This window comes from Oxyura jamaicensis, chromosome 1, assembly GCF_011077185.1.
Source record: "Oxyura jamaicensis isolate SHBP4307 breed ruddy duck chromosome 1, BPBGC_Ojam_1.0, whole genome shotgun sequence".
NCBI classification, from domain to species: Eukaryota; Metazoa; Chordata; class Aves; order Anseriformes; family Anatidae; genus Oxyura; species Oxyura jamaicensis.
Genome location: NC_048893.1, coordinates 134,435,861 through 134,453,279, shown reverse-complemented (window position 1 = coordinate 134,453,279; position 17,419 = coordinate 134,435,861). Strand labels below are relative to the sequence as shown.

General features: G+C 45.6%; 1 protein-coding gene across 2 annotated transcripts in view; it reads left to right on the top strand.

Moving 5' to 3' along the window:
- JADE3 (jade family PHD finger 3) overlaps window positions 1-17,419 on the top strand; it is a 61,297-nt gene that overhangs the window by 2,668 nt on the left and 41,210 nt on the right. Inside the window, exons 1-2 of one of the 2 annotated variants that reach the window (XM_035314877.1) lie at window positions 12,284-12,354; window positions 15,707-15,759. The exons of the other annotated variant lie outside the window; for it this stretch is intronic. The gene's annotated coding sequence lies outside the window, so the exon portion shown is untranslated. Of the gene's footprint in view, window positions 1-12,283; window positions 12,355-15,706; window positions 15,760-17,419 lie in introns of those variants that run through there. 2 annotated transcript variants of the gene reach the window in all.

Here is a 17,419-nt window from a genome sequence, read left to right as displayed (position 1 = left end):
ACTGAGTCCGGCCGCCCAGCGCCGCCGCGACGCCTCCGCCCGCGCGGCCCCAGCCGCAGCGCCGCGCCGCCGAGGTAAGGGCAGCCCCGCCGGGCCCGCGCCGCCGCACGCGGGAGGACGCGGCCCGGGGCTTCCCCGCAGCGCGAGCGGATCCCTCCTGCCCCCCGTTCTTTTTTTTAACGCGCTTTATTTTCCGGGAGAGCCGAGCGCCTCGCTTGAGAGCCCCGTTTCCCACCTCCCGTGGAGGGCACCCGCTCCTGAGGAGCGATGCCGTGACCGGAGTGCGCCAGGAGCCGTGCAGACGCCCAGCCTCGCCGGGCCCTTCCACCGAAACCCAAATGCCAGGGAGCGGCGTGTTGTCTCGGCGCACCGAACGCTGCATCCGCGGCCAGGTTTCTCCGTCAGGCCGGCGTTCGTTGCGGGCTGCCCCGCAGAGCATCTCCGAACACCTGCGCACCCGTACGGGGCGAGCGCATGCCTCAGCCGGAGCTGGCCTGGGGACGCGGGGAGACAGGAGGGTTTGGGGAGGGGGGAGACACGCGAAGGTGTCGCTGCCTGACGGAGGGCTCCCCGGCAGGGTGTCGGAGAGGCCTTCACCTGCGCTCCCTGAAGGGTGAAAATGCCACTTCAGGTCCCTCTGGTGAAGGAAGTGCCTTTTCCAATGAGAATCCAGTTGGTGCTCCTAGGAGCTGGAGTGCTGTCTGTTTGTTTGTTTGAAACTGAACTTCTGACCTCCTTCCAGGCTAGCCGGGACACGCTCCGCTCTTAAGGCCAGAGAGGAGCAGAATCAAGCTCTCTTCCGAGGAGGCTGGCTTTGCACGCAGGGAATGGCACCAACGTGATTGCAGCTGCTTCTGTTTTACCTGTCCTTTGTTTGATGTTTCCTCCGTCCAGGTTCCTTGCACAGAACTGGCCTCCCTCCCTTCCCCCCAGCGGAAAAATTTCCCCTGGCTTGGGTCGGCCAGCACAGCGTTTTTGGGGTTTTATTTGTCTCATGTACGCCTGGTAGGAACGTGCAAAGGTTTGCTGAAGAGCAGGAGCACATGCGGTGTCGCTTGTTGGCAGGGGTGCATCTCCGTGTGGGATCTCACTAAAATTATGAAAGCCCGCCATGAACGTAGAGGTCCGGAGGGTCGTGCCCCAGAGGGTGAGGAGCACGGCGTAGCGTCCGTGCGTTTTCCGTTAGCTCAGCGAGAGCTGGGCTGTATCCCGGGTGAGAACACGTACCTGCTTTTGTAGAGCCTCTTCCATGATCCCTAGGTGAAAACACGACGCCAACAGCTGTTGGTGCGGCGCGACTTTCTCCTTGAATCCTTGGGTGTCAGTGTGTGAGGGCTGCTGCCCAAGCAGTTTGATGACCGGTGTTTTTTAGCCCACTTCTCAGGCCAGTTTGCTAATTCAGAATATTGTATTCAACCAAAGTTTAAAAGCTAATGTTTTATTACGCTTGGCTATCACTTTCTCATGTTTTTTTATAACCAAAACCTTACCTTTTTACCCAGATGAGCGGTGTCACTGCTTCTTGGCTGGTGTGCCCTGCGACTGGGACCAAGCAAGGCTTGCTGCGTGCACTGTAGACCAAAATGGGCTGAGTCAAAACTTGCTCAGTCACGCAAACGTACGCTCTTCCCACTCCCACTGTTTCTGGGGGAGCTGTGGGCAAGGGAATTTGGCGTCTTGGGAATTTCTGGAGAGGGAAACAGCTCCTGTGAGATGGTGTGGCATTTCTCTTTGTTTTGTGGAGATTTGAAGTGCGTGTAGCACTGGAGGCTTTGTGTAATTGGAGACATAAAAGCAATTTTGACATACTTTACTTAAAATGGAAACTAACAAGTTAATAATAGCTCCTATCGGAGGTATTTATGTAATGGAAGCCAGCAGATGCTCTTCGCATCCTGAAAAGCTGCTGGGTGTATGAAATGTTGTGCGGGGGCTCTGTCAGGTGTGGTGCAGGTGGAAGATGGGGCAGGGCAGAGCGAGATGGGGCTGCCACCTCGGGGGAACCAGGCAGCTGCGTGGCTTTTTGCATTTCAGCACAAGGCTGCTTTGAGCTTCGTGTTGGCTCTTTCACAGGTGTCACCTCCCCTCTTTTCAAATATACTCTTTGCTTTAAAATGACTCTTGTTGGTATTTGTAGTCCAGGGCCCTGGAGTTCTGTTTGTTATTAGGGGTCGCAGAGATTTGTTATTTATAAATTGCACTTGTAAATACTGGTTTTGCAGACGCTTCGAGGGATTTCAGCCGGAGGATGTTAGCCAGTGCAAAGCCCCCCGAAGCGCAGCGTGGCAGCCCAGGTACCGGCTCATGCAGAGCGATGCCAGGACCATGTGCGTCGCTCGTCGCCTTTACACCCCTGTGTAATTGCTGAGAGCCTCCCTGTTGCCCTGGGCTGCTCACTCTTTCACGCTCGCTTACTTTCGAGTCGCCCTTCTCCAGGCAGCATCTGCGCTTACAGTGTTTGTGGATCCTGTTGCAGCGTGTGGGAGACCGAGAATCTGGGGACTGGCATGCCCTGGGACAGGCTCTCGCCTGGATGGGAAGTACTGAAGTGCTCACCTTCGCTTGTTCAACTGTGTTTAAAACTTGGGAGCGCTTCCGTTTGTTACGCCGCACTTGCGGGGTGTCTTGCTTATTGAACTGCAGGCTGAACGTAACGCTTCGTGTCGTTAATGCCTCCATGTGTTTTAATTAGAGCTGTAGGGAGATGTTAAAAACAGGTTTATGCACATGCCCGACTGGTTGCTGAAATGAATAAGCTCGTCACACGGTCTGGAGGGGGTTGTGTGTTATTTGGCTACTCTACTGCTGTCCCGGCCTGTTTTTTTTCCTCCCTTTTTCTTCCTTTCTCTCTAAAAACGTGGCCCAAGCGTGCAGTGAGGAGCTGCAGCACCTGATTGATAGCTGCAAGTCCTGTCCCAGCCGGCCGCGTGTGCTTACGAGAGGCCCTGGAGCTGGCTGCGGACGGCTCCTGCTGTGCAGGCGGCCGCTGTTTTGCAACATGGGACCAAGGAGGGCTGCTGCACGGCACTGGGCCCCGAGCCACATCATCTTTACCTGCAGCGCGGTGCTGGGCAAGTGGAGCTCTTCGTGCAGGCAAAATACCTGACACATCTTCTTCAAGTCATAGACAAAACGTTTGTTTTTTCTTCTTTCTAACATAAAGATGTTGCTGTTAGATTGACACAGCTGTTAGGTTGATGCAGGGACACGAGAGCTTGAAAATCACAGCCGAACTCGGAGCTTTCCTTCCTACTGCTTTAAAATTGCGACTTTCGAACAGGCCAGGCAATTTTTAAATAATGCTTGCTTTAAGGACCGCTGAGATACTGAGAAAAATGCTGTTCGCAATGCACTAAATATTTAGTCTTGTTGATGCATAGCAGAATGAATTGGCAGTATTTTTCTTTCTACTGCCGCACAGGAAGTCTTAGGTCTTGAGCCGCTGTGTACAAAACGTATAGGACAAGCATGCACCCTGACAGGGGAGGAGAGAAATGTCCCTAGTGGGATTACTTGTGGTTTTTAATTCTCTTCATTGTTCTGCTTTTAACTGCTTGCATTTCTTTAATATTCTTCAAGTGTTGATTTGCAGGCTTTGGTATTGAAGCGGCTGTGGGGGACTTGTTGTTTGAAGTAGGGCCGTATCCCACGCAGGTTCGGGCTCTGATGGAAAAAATCTCACGCAGCCAAAACACGCCGTGTGCGAGTGAGTTGTGGAAATGCAGGGGAAAGCGGTCAGCTAGGCAATCGTAGGGCGAGGAGCCCCTTGCAGAAGGATGCAGGAGTCGTGCCTCTCCTGCCCCCGTTAGCACTCGCAGAGGAAGGAGGGTGACAAATCTGCACTCCTGTGCCTGCCCTGATGCAAATAGGCTCTTCTTGCTGCAGGTAACGGACTGGAGTGAAGTAGTGATAGCAGGTGGTCATTTGCAGTGGAAGGTAAACCTTGTTAAATGTTGTTTGATAGCAAGGAGAGATGCTCACCTCTAGCGCGGAAAATAGTTTTCTGTGTTTGCCAAGGACGCCGACCGGCGATGTGACAAGGGAAGGATGGCCGGTTGTCAGCGGTGCTGCGCGCTGGTAGCCTTAACCTCATCTGGGGGAGTCCCAGCAACTCTTCAGTATCAGCTTAATTCAAGAGCGGCTGTGTTCCTCTGAAAAAAATCAAATTGACTGTCATTTAAGCAGCTGAAAGGCAGATACTTAAACCTGATAATGAAGTTGCAGTCTTCCTTATGTTAACAACATAATCATTTCCAGCGTAGCATGAAATGAGCAATCTTAAGAAGTAAGTGAAGCATTTTGCCAGACAAATTTGGACTTGCAGTTCTGTAGCAGAATGTGTTGAGTGAGGGAGGAACTGAAAGGCTGATGTTAATACAAGGTGCGTATTTATGAACAACAGTGTTGTAATGGCCATTGCCATAGAGAGAAGGGAAAATTCACTCCTGCTTAATGGTATTGATTCTTCTCTGGAAATTAATTTTGCTGAATGCTTTGTCCCTGATGCAGAAATTAATTTTCTGTGCTTTCTTTGGTTAGTGCTGCTTCATTGTTTTTGGGCAAAGAAATGAAAGAGGTGAAAACTTGTGGGATGAAATAATTCCAAATTTCTGATACAAATGAAAATAAGGCAAACTGGTTTTGGGTGTTCTTTGCAACTGGAATCTTTTTTTTTTTTTTTTTTTTTTTTTCTTCTCCTTATTAAGATCTCATACTATGCTTTTCCAGTGATATTTTATGTAAATTCTAAAAGCTGTTCTTTATTTGGGCATTTTTCATGATGAAGTATGAAAAATACCCAAGTATGAGTATGTTGAAGTTGGTAGTAAGCGTGATATTTTTGATCAAAATACTTTTTTTTTAATATATGTACAGCTAGAGAATGCTTAGTTTACTTGCAGTGAGAATTGAAAGGCTTTGGCAGTGGCTGTCAGGTTACATCCATGTACGCTGCTGCAATTTTGATGTAGACCTGGCTTGCTCTAATCACAGCTATACAGAGGTGAAATAACTGGAAAAGCCGTTGTCAAATATAAAGTCTCTGGTCTGAGCTCAGTGAAGGAGGATAAGGTTAAAAATTAGTTTATGTACCAGTACTTAGTACTCTCTTCTGTTGCTTATAGCTGAGTATATAGCGTTCTTTGCTAAATCTGACATGTGGGTTTTCATTTGTCATCCTCTACAAATGTCAGAAAATTCAGAGAAGGCAGGACATAAGTTATCAGAAAACTTGCACTCCTGACAAACAGCGTGGTATCAGTCGGAGCCCATGACTCCCATTACTGGGATTAATCTGGCTTAAGTGCTCTTGGATACTTTGCCCGGTGTCTTCTGTGTGCATGTTCTAGGTCAGAGCCTGTGTATGTAACAGAAGCCGCCGGGTGCAACGGCAAATGGGTGTGTGTGAACTTAGACTGGTGGCTAATAGCTTTTGCAGGTGCCACTTCATCCTCTTTTTAAGGTTATTGGAATCAATTTGTTTTGTGTGTTTGCTTCTGCATGCTTGACTTCAGCATTTCAAACAGTCCACTTGAGGTATGAATGGGTTAAGAGTTGAAAAAAGGTCTGAAGTAAATTAAAAAGGGGAAAAAAGCCTCAAGCGCACACAACAACTCGAATGTGATTTATAGTTCCTCCTTATCTCTTCCAGCCATGTCTTTGATGCCTTTGTACTCGGTCTTTGGCTGGCCCCTCTTGTCTTTGCCTTGACTTCCCAACTTTTTCCTTGTTGCTGTAGAAAACAGGCATTTCTCGTGAGTGTCTCACAATCTTCTCGGGACCCTATAAATCAGCTAGGTCATATTAAATTTGTCTCCTGTACCAAACTCCAGACAGAACGGACTTCCAGATTATTTGTAGTCAGCCTGAAAATATTTTTGGCAAACCTCTGGGGATTTTTTTGAGTAAGATCTATGTGGGCTTGGTAGGTCTGGTAGAAGAATATGGTGTTTCCCCTCACTGGTGTTTTTATGTGAGGAGGTATTTGTGTAGCTGGCGCATTTGTGTGAGTTTGCATATGGATTTATAAAAGGATCATCCACTGAAAAATCAAGTTGTATTTTTTAATATTCATGGGAAGTAAAACATTCATGTTATAAAACGTGTTTTTTTTTTAGTGAACACTTGTGTTGATTAGTATTTTGCTAATGTATTTCACACAAACTTCTGTGCTCTTATGCCCGTATGTATGTGTGTTTTGCTTGGTTAAGCAAGTTGAATCTGTGTTTGACTTAAAACACACATCAGTATCATTTACTTTGCACAGATAACATGTAGCCTTCAAAAGAGAAAAGAAACTTCTTTTAATGTATCAAGAGGAGCCTCTGGAAAAACAAGACAGTGGGAAAGCATTGACTGAGTTGAGAAACTTTCAAAACACTTCAAAGTGACTTCAGATGTGCTTGTTCTCAAAGCCTTTTCTACCAATTTTCTACCCTATGTTATTTTTTTTGTCAAAATACTTCTTTCTTTCCTCTTTGAAATCATTTTAGGGAGCATATTTTAATCTCCTTGTAGGAAAGTCACCAATTTTCTAACAATTTGGAGGTGTTGCCCTGGAGTAGCAATGTTATGGTGATCGAGTTGGTCATGTACATCTGATTTTGAAGAAATAGTATTAGTGCCAGCCCTTGCACAAGGACTATACAAGTTGAGCTTGCTTCACTCCCTTACCTGGCTTCTTTGGCTGTAGTGAAGCATCTCCAGGCCTTTTGGAGGTGTTAGGCCCCATCAGGGTGCGCTGTGCCACCTCTTCGTAGTCTCTTACGGGCATGTGGAGATTTATTCAGCCAGAGCTGAGAGTTCAGCCCTACCACGGTAATCCTCAGAGGAGAAAAAGCTCAGCTCCCGTGTTTACCCTCTCTGTGGAGAAACTGACAGGATCATAGCAGTAAGAACAGATTTCTGTGCTTCAGGTAGGCAGAAGTGCCAGAAGACTCTCAGGGAGTAAACCTACTAAGAGAATTTCCTTTTCCTTTCTGCCTTTGGGTCACTGCTGGAGCCTGGCGGGCGCAGCACCGAGGACCTCGGGGGTGTCTGTGGCACAAAAGCGGCTGGGGCTGAGGGCGGCCCTCGGCCCTGCTGCACCCGCTTGGCAGGCAGCTGCTCTGTGTTCCTGGCGTAGCCCCTTGAGGCCTAAAAAACCTCAAAAGCCTCATCTCCGCGAAGGTGACAGCTTTAGAAAGCTGAAGTCTTGCTAAAAAGGAAAGAAAAAATCAATAAATCATAAAAATCTCAGTGTTTTTAGATGATTTTGTTGAAGGCCCTGTTTTTCCTTTTGTCAGGCAGCTCTCCTGGCAGCAGGTGCTTAAGAGGAGTAGTCCTCTTGCATTACAACTCGATCTTGACACACACACCCCCCAGCATGCCTGCATCTGGAGATTTTGAGAAGAAATAAATACAGTTTTCTCTCATAGGAGTTCTGCTAACAAATTCATTAGATAAATGTCTTGCTGATTGCTGGCTTCGTTCTGGCAGCGACTTTAATGCCTGTCGACTCCGCTGAGACCACGTTTTCCCTGCTTGTTTCTCAGAACTTGTCATTTGTTTTGTCTGACTGAGCAGGAATGGCTTTGGAAAAGAAACCTGTGTCGACTAACAAGGCCTTTTTTCATAGCAGTTTTTAAAAAAAACGAAATACAAGCAAACAACCCCCAACCCTTTCTGATGATTTAAGATCATCTTCAAGGAAGAATTAATTTTTGGTCGCTGCTTTGAAATTTGCAGCCACAAAGGATGAAGTTGATTAAGCCTTGTTTAGCGTGCTTTCTGGTCTGCTGCTTCGGTAATTGTCTCTTGATTGTGCTCCAGCCCTGTCTGTGCAGTCCCGGTGCACAGCTTGGGTGCTCTATTTATTCGTGGGGGTTTCTTTGCAGGGGGAGGAGGTCTGAATGCCAATGTGATGGCTAGCTGGCTGACTGAGGGGGAACGGGGGCCTTTCCTTATAGCACCTCACAAATGCCCCTCTCATGAGTTTGATGAGGGGTGTGGAAAATACTCTAAATCACTGTGGTGAGCAAGTGAAGTCAGCGCTATTATTTGTCTCTCACCCTTCCTTCTCCAGGAACCGACTGTCATTCAGTTAAGTGTGGCTAAACCCTTGGCTATGAGATGAGCTGTTTACCTGGATGATGTTTTGGTGGGTGCTGAGACCACCTTTGAGACCAGGATTTTCCAGGCATTTAATACACTTGAGTAACATCTATCTCAGGGTGAGTAGCTCGGACTAACAATAAAAATAACATGCAGCAATTGGTAAGTGTCAGGTGCTGACAGCTTTCTTTTGGTGTGAGCTTAGTAAGATGAAAGGTATTCACCATATCCAAACTATTTTACATACTCAGACTCTAGTGTCCCTGCACCCAGAGCTCTTGAAGAAACTTGGCAGCATATGTGCTGTAGTCTCTGTGAACCTGTGCGTTATGCAGTGGTGAGCACTACAGCTAAGCTTATCCAGAAATGCTTTCTTGACAACTGCCAACCAGCTGTGAGTTAGCTTTCCTACTGTAATCCAGAAATAAATTATTATTGATATACCTGGCAACCAGTGACCATGTTGCACATAAGTGGTGGAAGCTAGCGGGCATGAAGTCAATTAGGAGAGGCTTGTGCTGGCCTTGGGCAATCTGTGGCTGTCTGTGGGTGATCTATGCAGGCAGCGGCAGAGCCCTGCAAGGGCGAGGGTCTGGGTTTTGGTGGCTCCAGGTGGGGTTGAGTCTCTGTGGATGAAGGAGGAGAGCTGGGAAGGTGAGCTGCAGGAGGAGGGATGGCCTCTGCAGGTGTGGTAGCTGCCAAGGCCTTTCATGATGCTGAATTGGGTGCGTGAGGAGAGGAAGAAGAAAGGTCCAAGTGCAGATCTGATCCCCAGAGGCATCTATTTACAGGGCTGCAAATCAGCACTTGAATCCAAGCGAGAGGAGAGAGATCTGACGTGCTTCTCCCTTCAGTGTATGAACTGGCTGTCCTCAGTGTGCTGGGTACTTCGAGTCCTGGTGTTCAGACCTTTTCATTTGCTTCATGGGGAGTTAGAGCCTGATGGGTTTTGTTTTCTTGTTACAGAGCCAGAGATTGAACTTGAAAGCACTGAATTGCACAGTTCAGTATCACTGCAGTCCTAAATCTAAATCTGGCCCTCAGTCTCTTATATCGCCAGTGTCTGGAGGATCCAGCAAGAAGCAGTGATACTGCTTTTAGCGTTTGTGACTCTCCAGTGTTTGTTGAGGGGTCATGAGACTTTCTGCAGAGTGTATGAGAACAGCATGGCTGTGCCATCAGAAACATAACATCTGTTACCGTGTTTTAGAAGTTCTCACACTTGGTGAACTGTTCCATTCTCTTATTTTAAGATCTCTGCTAAAGATGTCCGTAACTGTGCACAAATATAGTTGCTTTAGATAATGGAAATTAACTATGGGAAAAGATGCTTCTAGGTCATCTAGATTATTGCTTCTGCAGTGTTTGCTTGTCTCCCTTCAGAACATGAGTTGAAACAGCACTGCCATCACCCTGCTTTAGAAAATGCACATAAAAGTCCATCTATTTAGCACAGGATGAATGAGGTGGGTTGAATGAGGTGGGTTGACGGTTAAAGCCCAGCTTGCCAACAAGTGGCTCTGGCTGACTGGGAGATGTAGTATTCCCTTTCCTTAAGAACTGGAGTTGTCTTTTTTTTTTTTTTTTTTTTTCCCCCCTCAAGATCCTCTTAAATAGCTTGGTTTTGCTGTGTATTGTGTTTTTTGTTTGTTTTGTATTTTTTGCTTGCAGATCCATTCTCCAGCTTTTGGTAGTACCAAAACACACTTGCCGCGTGTGCCTGTACCCCATTGCAGGTGTTCTGGGTTTAAGAAACATCCTGCCAGTTCTAAGTACTTTTATCCCAATTTAAGTCTTCTGCCCTGTGTGTTTGTGCCCTTTCTGCTGCCCTCTCTTGAATTGCCATGTGACCTGCTGCTGGGAGCACCCACTCTCCTGAGGGAGAGGAGCATCCTGTACCAGGCTGTAGTGGCATATTTCCTTAGCATTTCATCCTGAAAAAGAGGAGCTTGTACCTGAGCTAGTGTGTGATGGCTGAGCTTGGATGCAGCTGTGTGCTGTAGCATCCCTCGGAGCATGCGGAACAGCTTATCACCCTCTCTGTGGTGGTGCGAGGAGAGGTAAGGGTGGAATAAGCTACTTCGGACTACTTTGCTTTCACCAGCAGGTACCGATGTGCACTTGTACTGTGGAGGACCTGATGCACAGGACTTGCTGTGGCTCCACAACAACTCGTCTGCGTGGTAGTATGCCATCCTTAGTGCAAACAGGCCAAGCAAGCTGCTTTCTGCAGCCCTCCTTTTTGTACTCGGGTCCCATTCATAGTTGCCATGCCCTCGGGCTGGTTTGAGAAACGTGGAGCTGGAGGATGTTCTCTTGGCAGCATAGGCACCAGCGTTCTTGTCCAATCTTTGTTTCAACGTCAAGAGCGGCAGCTTCCATTCCTCCCCTTGGGGATGCAGACCAATAGCTCTTACTGTCAAGAAGCTTCCTTAATGCTAAGCCTAAATTACTCTTTTCTTTGGTTTTATCCCGTTGTGTCTGATCTCTCGCAGACTCATTCCCTTGTTTCACCAGTGTTAACATCCTGCCAGTATATGAAGGATGTAAATGACTTAAGTGCCCACCTTAGGGTGCACGAAATGTGGAATCCCGTGTGTATTTTGATCTTGGTGGCCTTTCCCTGCAAGGCAGTTATTTCAGCCCCTGAATCTTTTTTTTTTTTTCTTGTATATGCTAATTACATTGTGAAACAAGTAATTTCAAGCAATAAATGAGAAGTTTTGAGCGTTTTGCAGAATGGCTGGCGTTATACACACGCCAAATAACTGCTCCGCTGGGTCACCATCCGAGCGCCTGGGGGCCCAGGGCTTCAGAGCAATTCATAAATGGGGTTGATGGTACTGGTTAGTCGTCTTATGAAACCTATCATTCTAGACATCCTGTTGCATTGTTCATCTGAAATGGGCTAAGCCGCTGTGGGAAATTGTTTTCCCAGCAAATTCTAATTGGTTGCTGAGAGTTACGAAGTTGCTGGTTGTAATTAACAGTAGGCTCGCCGCTGCGTGAAGGTGCAATGAAACGCTTCTGCGAGGGTGTGAGGAAGTGAAGGTGCTAGGGGGTCGCAGGCTTTGTTAGATGCTTTCTGCATCTCTGACCTTCCTTGAGGTGGAGTGGACTATCTTTAGGTTTTTACAATGAGGTCGTGGCTTTATACCAGATGATTTTCATGGTTTTCAATGTGGAAAAGGGGTAAAAATCGAGCAGCTTCTGAATTTTGTATTGTAGTTAGACCGTTAGGAGCTCAGGAAGAAGCATCAGATCGCAGTCTAAAACAATCAAAAGTTAACTCTGTTATGAATACTGAGTAAGGATTCAAAATACTTTTGTCAAAGCTTGGTGACTTTGTCTTTTCTACTTTGAGTTCCTGTAGGGCAAGTATAGCCTGGAAGCATCTTCTCAGTTACCCCAAAACTTTATCCAGTGTATATCTGGCTCCTTATTCGTAATGATTTTTTTCCCTTGTAGTTATAAGGGGAAAAAGTACCGTTACCTTTCTGCTTCACATTATAATTGATCTGTAACCTTGAAAACAATTGGCTTTATTTTCAGTGCTACCTTGGTAGCATAAAAATCTCGATCTGCCTTTTCTAAGGCGTCTGTGTAATGCTATTGGTAGTCTATGGGGAACTGGTTATATGTGCTAGATATCTGAAGCTGTCTAAAAAATTGGAAATAATAAAATGGTTTTCTAATACCTTTCCCAGCTAAGCAGATGTTATATCTGTGGGATTATTTATTGTGAATGAAGCATCACAGGACCAGCTTTCTAATATGCAGTCCTGCAAGTCATTTGTGAGGTGGGAATTGCACGTTAGGTGATGGAAGTTACCAGACAATGCATGCTATCAGAAGCAGCTGACAAGATGTGGATTAAATAAAAATGCTCACAGGAATGTCTGTAGCTGCTTGGAAAACTGGGAGGATGGTTACTCATTAATTTTTAAACAAGAGAAGTGAATTTAGCGAAGTTTAACAGTGGTCTCACGTAGGTCCAGTATTAACTAATAACTAATTGGTGTGGATGAAGGAATAAAGGAATAAGGATTATACTCATTAAATATCCAGCTAAAACTGGATGGAGCTACATGTCTGTTTGGGAAGATGCCTTGGATTTTACAGGTATTTTGACAAACTAGAGAAACAGTCTTGAGAAAGTGCAGCAGGGGCCAAAGAGGCTGTTGAAGCTGCAGCAGCTGTTCACCAGCAGAACAGGAGGTGAGGCAGCAGGACCACATTGTTGCAAAAAGCAAACACACTCAGGTTTGTACATAGTGCCTGGAGCTTGCATAATGGGAAAGAACAATTTCTTGTAACAAGAGGAGAGCGTTTTCTGTGCAGGGAAGGGTTCAGCCTGAATACTTCGCCCAGCTTTGGGCATCACGACTTCCTATTGTTTTTTGTGGACCAACCCTGGAAAGGGAAATGTAGAGCAACTTGGAAGGCTCAGAAATGTAGGGAACATGGCCTGTGAGCAGAGTGTGTAAGAATTAGATTGTATTTGGCCTTGGGAAGGGACTGAGGCATAACAAAAGTGGTAAGAGTAGTGTCAGGGATGCTAGCTGTGTAAAGAAGAAGGAAGGGATGAATTCCTTCAGTGTCTGGTGCTGATAGAGAACTGGTGATGAGCTGGAGCTGCATCAAGAGGGATGCTCGCTGTGCTGGCAGCAAGCTTCTCCTGCTTGCCTGGAGAGGTGGCAGGGTCTGTGCTCAGCATGACCTGAGTGGGTGTTTTGGGCAATGTCACAGGTTCTTGGTCCTGTCTCAGTGCCCTTCTCCAGGCCCCTGGCAGACTTGTTCTCTGTGGCTGTCTCATTTTTTTTGAGAGTGGCAGTGAGTACCTGGGGTGGTTCTGGAAAGAAGCATGAAGCGCTGCTTTTGCCCAGTGCAGTTCTTGGTTTGGGGACTGGGCTGTTGGTGAGTAATGTGGTAAATTACAGCCTGGCAATAGCGGTTAAGTGCGAACCTAGGTCTTTAATCCACTTGGCTTTCTGCTGTTAAAAAGTTGGATTTTAATACAGAAATCTTCATTGATGCTGCTTCCCCTGGTGATGCTTGGTTTCACAGGCAGTATTTATAGAAAGCTCCCATGAATTTCAGAGCTTTGTTTTGTATGTCTACGCTGTGTTTAGCTTCTATAAAATCTCTTTGCTTTTTCTTTTGCACCGCATTGCATTTCCTGTCGCTTTCCTGTTGCTTTTCGTCAACTCAGATCCTACTGGCATGGTGTGTGTCTCTCCTGTTTGTCATCCCTCGCCTCCACTTGCTCCTGAGGGGGCTTGTGCCTTACTCTGCTGGGGCTTGCCCCCTACTCCTCAATTTGAAGTGAATCGGCCTACTGTTTCTGAATTGGTGTATTAGGACTGGCTTTCCAAAAAACCTGAAAACGCAAAGAAAAAAAAAATAATAGTATCGGTGCCAGCTATGTCTTTCATGCTATTTTGTATATGTTTTTGAAGCAAACAAAACTGGTACTGAAGGTTGTAGCTATATAATATAATGGTTAAAGAAAGAGGGGAAGATTTTTAGTTGAACCTTTTGGTATTTCGGAGTTCATCCTGGCATTTAATTGAGCAAACAAATGTGTTTTTAATGAAGAGTTCAAAAATATATTAGTCTTGTGGTTCAGCTGGGAGGCAAAAGCTGTGGTTTTATTCATACTTAAAAGTTGTAAGCTCTGCTGCATTTTAATGATGCCATTTGAGCTGCCATGACCAGGGCTTTGCTTGTGAAAATTTACATTAGAGGTGTTCAGCGGGGACATTAAGGAATGAAACCCTGTAATGAAACTTCTCGTAAGAAAAAATTAGGTTTGAAAAATTGATCTGAATACTCCCTTCAGCTTCACCTCTTCCCCCAACCCTGTCCCCAGCCTGTGCTGTGGGCAATGCTGCCGGCCCTCCTCAGCCAGAGCGCGGCCGTGGGGCTTTGCCGCAGAGCCTGGGTGGGATTTTGAGCTGGCTTCCTCAGGTCCCCCACCTGCTCACCTGGCTTGGCTTCATTTTGGGGTCTGCAGGCTGGATTCCCCTCAGTGGAGGCCAGAGGCTCGGCTCCCAGCTTGTGCCTGAGGTGCCTGGGCCGGCAGCCATGGCCCCCGGGTGACAGGGCTGGTGGCAAGGCCCTGGCCTGCTTGTGGCCGTCACTGAGCGGCCACCTCAGCGCGAGCCGAGCCGCTTCCTATGCCCGGCACCAAGCTGGTTGCTCAGTGTGCCTGTAGCCAGAGACTGTCAAGGAGATGGGGAAAGGGAACCGAGGTGGTTTAAAAATAAATAAATAAGTTAAAAAGCTCACACACAAACACAAAAACCCCAAACCTCAAGTCAAAGAAAATGAATGTAGCTAGAACTTCAAAATGTTGTCAGTCACAATAGAGGAGCTATGATATATTGTGTGTGGGCTTTGGGCTTTTTTTGTTGTTTTTTCCCCCCCCCTCTCAGCTTATATGGAAATGTTTTCCTTTGATGCCACAGCCGAAGTTGAGCAAGGCTGGCTGTTAAGTAAGAGGATGCCTGCCGCTCCTCGGGGGCTGCGGGGCGCTGGGACCCCGTCCCTCTGCCGCAGGAGGGTGGGGAAGCAGAAATGTGGTGCCGACACACGGGCCAGAAGCTGCCTTATTTCAGCAAGACATTGCCATGCCCACCCCCCGCCCCTTCTTATTCTTTTTTCCTGGCAGTACGCGTAGTTATCGGTTCCTCATTTTTAGCTTGAGTTTCTGCTCTCTAATACTGTGCTTCCCAGCTCATAGCGGCTGACATCCCCAGGAGCATTGTCACAAATCTGCTGGGTGTAACGATTTTAATGTTTTTGTCATGTCCATTACAATAGGACACAAAACGTACATGTGCATAGCCCCACAAGAGGGGAATGTGGGCAGCTGGTAGAGGACAAAATGCCTTCTCTTCCCATAGTTGATATTGCTCAAGGCGAGTTACTTGATTAAAAAGAGCAAGTAAGCAGAGTCCCTGCCAGGGAAGCTGAGCTGCCCAGGATCGTCACGGAGAAGCCTGAGGAACGTGGTGAGGAATTCAGGCAGGAGCTACACAGGCCCTTCTCTCCAGACTTATTTTTTTCATTTGTCTTTGTGTGAATTTATAAGCATACTCAGTTCATCCAAGACTCTCTAGAAGAAAGCAAGCATCTGTGTGTTGGAAGAAAGCCCTCCAAATCAGCCAGATAACCTAGCAGTTACCTGAACGTTTCATTTCATACCCCTGAAATAGGACAGAGGATATTCTAGTTTCTGTGTTGTTGGTATTGGTAAAGGCAATCACGTTCGTGCTAAGAGAATGGCAAAGTTGACTTTTAAGATTATGTTTATGAATTTACTTTTCACTGTAATACTTTATGTTTTCATATTGTAGTATGTGTATATACAGTTGATGTGTTTAATTGTTCTGTATACACACTGAGAGAGAATTAGGGAATTATAGGCTTTGATTTATATTATGGTAGCACTTTTTTTTTTTTTTTTGAACATTGCAATAAAAATATAATGTACCCTTCACTTACTTGCCAAAAATGAAATTGTAGCTCAAACATAAAATGCCTGATGTCACTCCTAAATGCACTCCTTTGATGATGTCACTCCCTAAATAGCACTCCTTTCATTTTTTAGGAGCTTGTGATGTCATCAGCTGAAGCGAAAACATCTACCTCGTGACCTGGCATGTAAGTGAAGGAAGAACTGATACTTAAAAACAAAAAATGTGTGTATTGGTGTTTACAATGTGTAAATTGAACCTATATACCTTCAGCATTCAGATACCACCATTTAAATGAAAGCTTTGTGGATTTTAAAGGAATATAAAGTCTTTTAAAAGAGAGGAAGTCATAAAAGAAGCTGTTAATAATGAGATTCCAGCTTGCAGAAGTCCTTGTAATAATTTCAGTTAAAATCTGTTGTGATGTACCCTGTAATACTTGGAAGTTGGTAGGCTTACAGGAAAAAAATGATATTCCAATATTTACATGTGCTGATTCTATTCCTTTTTATTCTTTTTTTTTTTTTTAATTCTATTTTTTTCAGGTATGAATTTTGATAGTTGTGACGAATACGTGTTGTGTATGCTGCGATACCCTTCCTAAAAGCAGAAAGTCCAGTTACGCGGAAGTTTGAGGCTCCTTTTATGTGTTTGGATACTTGACAGTAGACTTCCCGCAGTTTTGTGGCACTTCTTTTCTTTTTTTTTTTTTTCTCTAAAATAAGCAAAAATATTTCTATCCTCTGCATGGGCTTTTTCAGAGACTTTTTTTTTTTTTCCTGTCTGCCTGCTCTCTCCTTTTCTTTTATGTGGCTGAAAGGATTAAAGTGCAGTCACTGCTTTGAGGGCTGATGTCAGCAGCGAGCTGGGTATTCCTAATTAGTGCCAACACCTGTACCTCATTATGAAGCCTTGTTCAAGCTGCCCAGTGAACCGAGGTAGCTGGTCTCTGTTGCATGTCTCTAATGTGATTATAAACCCCTCTTCTGATGCAAGTTTTATTACTTTTTCTACTTTTGGACTGATGTGGAAAGTGAAGCTAAGCTGAGCCATTTGGCTGGCTATCAAAGATTATAAGGAGGGGCAATGAGAGATGATGCAGTCATCTCAGTTTCAAGACTTCTAGTTCAAAGCTTTCTTCTGCTTTGACTGTTTAAAAAAGAAAAAAAAGTGTTTTCAAAGGTCAGATAATCAGAATTTAGAGACCAGATCTACAGATTGCAGGTGGGCTCTGAACATGTGAGCGTGACTGCTGTTGCGCATAACCCACTGATTTTCTGCAAATAGAGCTTTGGCCTTGACTACTCTTGTACCATCCCTTTGTCTTCAAGGGGTTAGGAGCTAGCAATTCTACACACAAAAGCAAACTCCTTCTCGCCTCCCACCTGACTGTGTATTGTTAGCAGGGCTAAAACGTAATGTGTTTTGCCCTTGCAGTTGAAAATCATGTTCAACAAACCATGTTGAACAGATTTAACTAATTAAATTAATGACTCAGATGAGATCACTATTATCCTTTATTAAACAAATAAATGTTTAAATTTGGTTACTTTTTTCTAACTAGTTCAAGTAGATTTTTAAGAGGTTATCTTACAGAATTCAAACATAGGACAACAAAATTCTGGCTGTGGCTTTGGATTACTTCCCTCTGAGTGAGGAGGGAGGCATAACAAATTTGGATGTGTATCTTGGAAAGGTTTGAGTTGATAAACCTGTAAGACTTCACAGGAGAACACCATGCTAGTTATCCAGACTTGGAAAAATGGAAGGAAGTAGAAGTGTAGTGGATTCTTAAACTTCAGACGTGGGATTGGAAGTGTTGTTAGTGACGAGATCACATCTCTGTA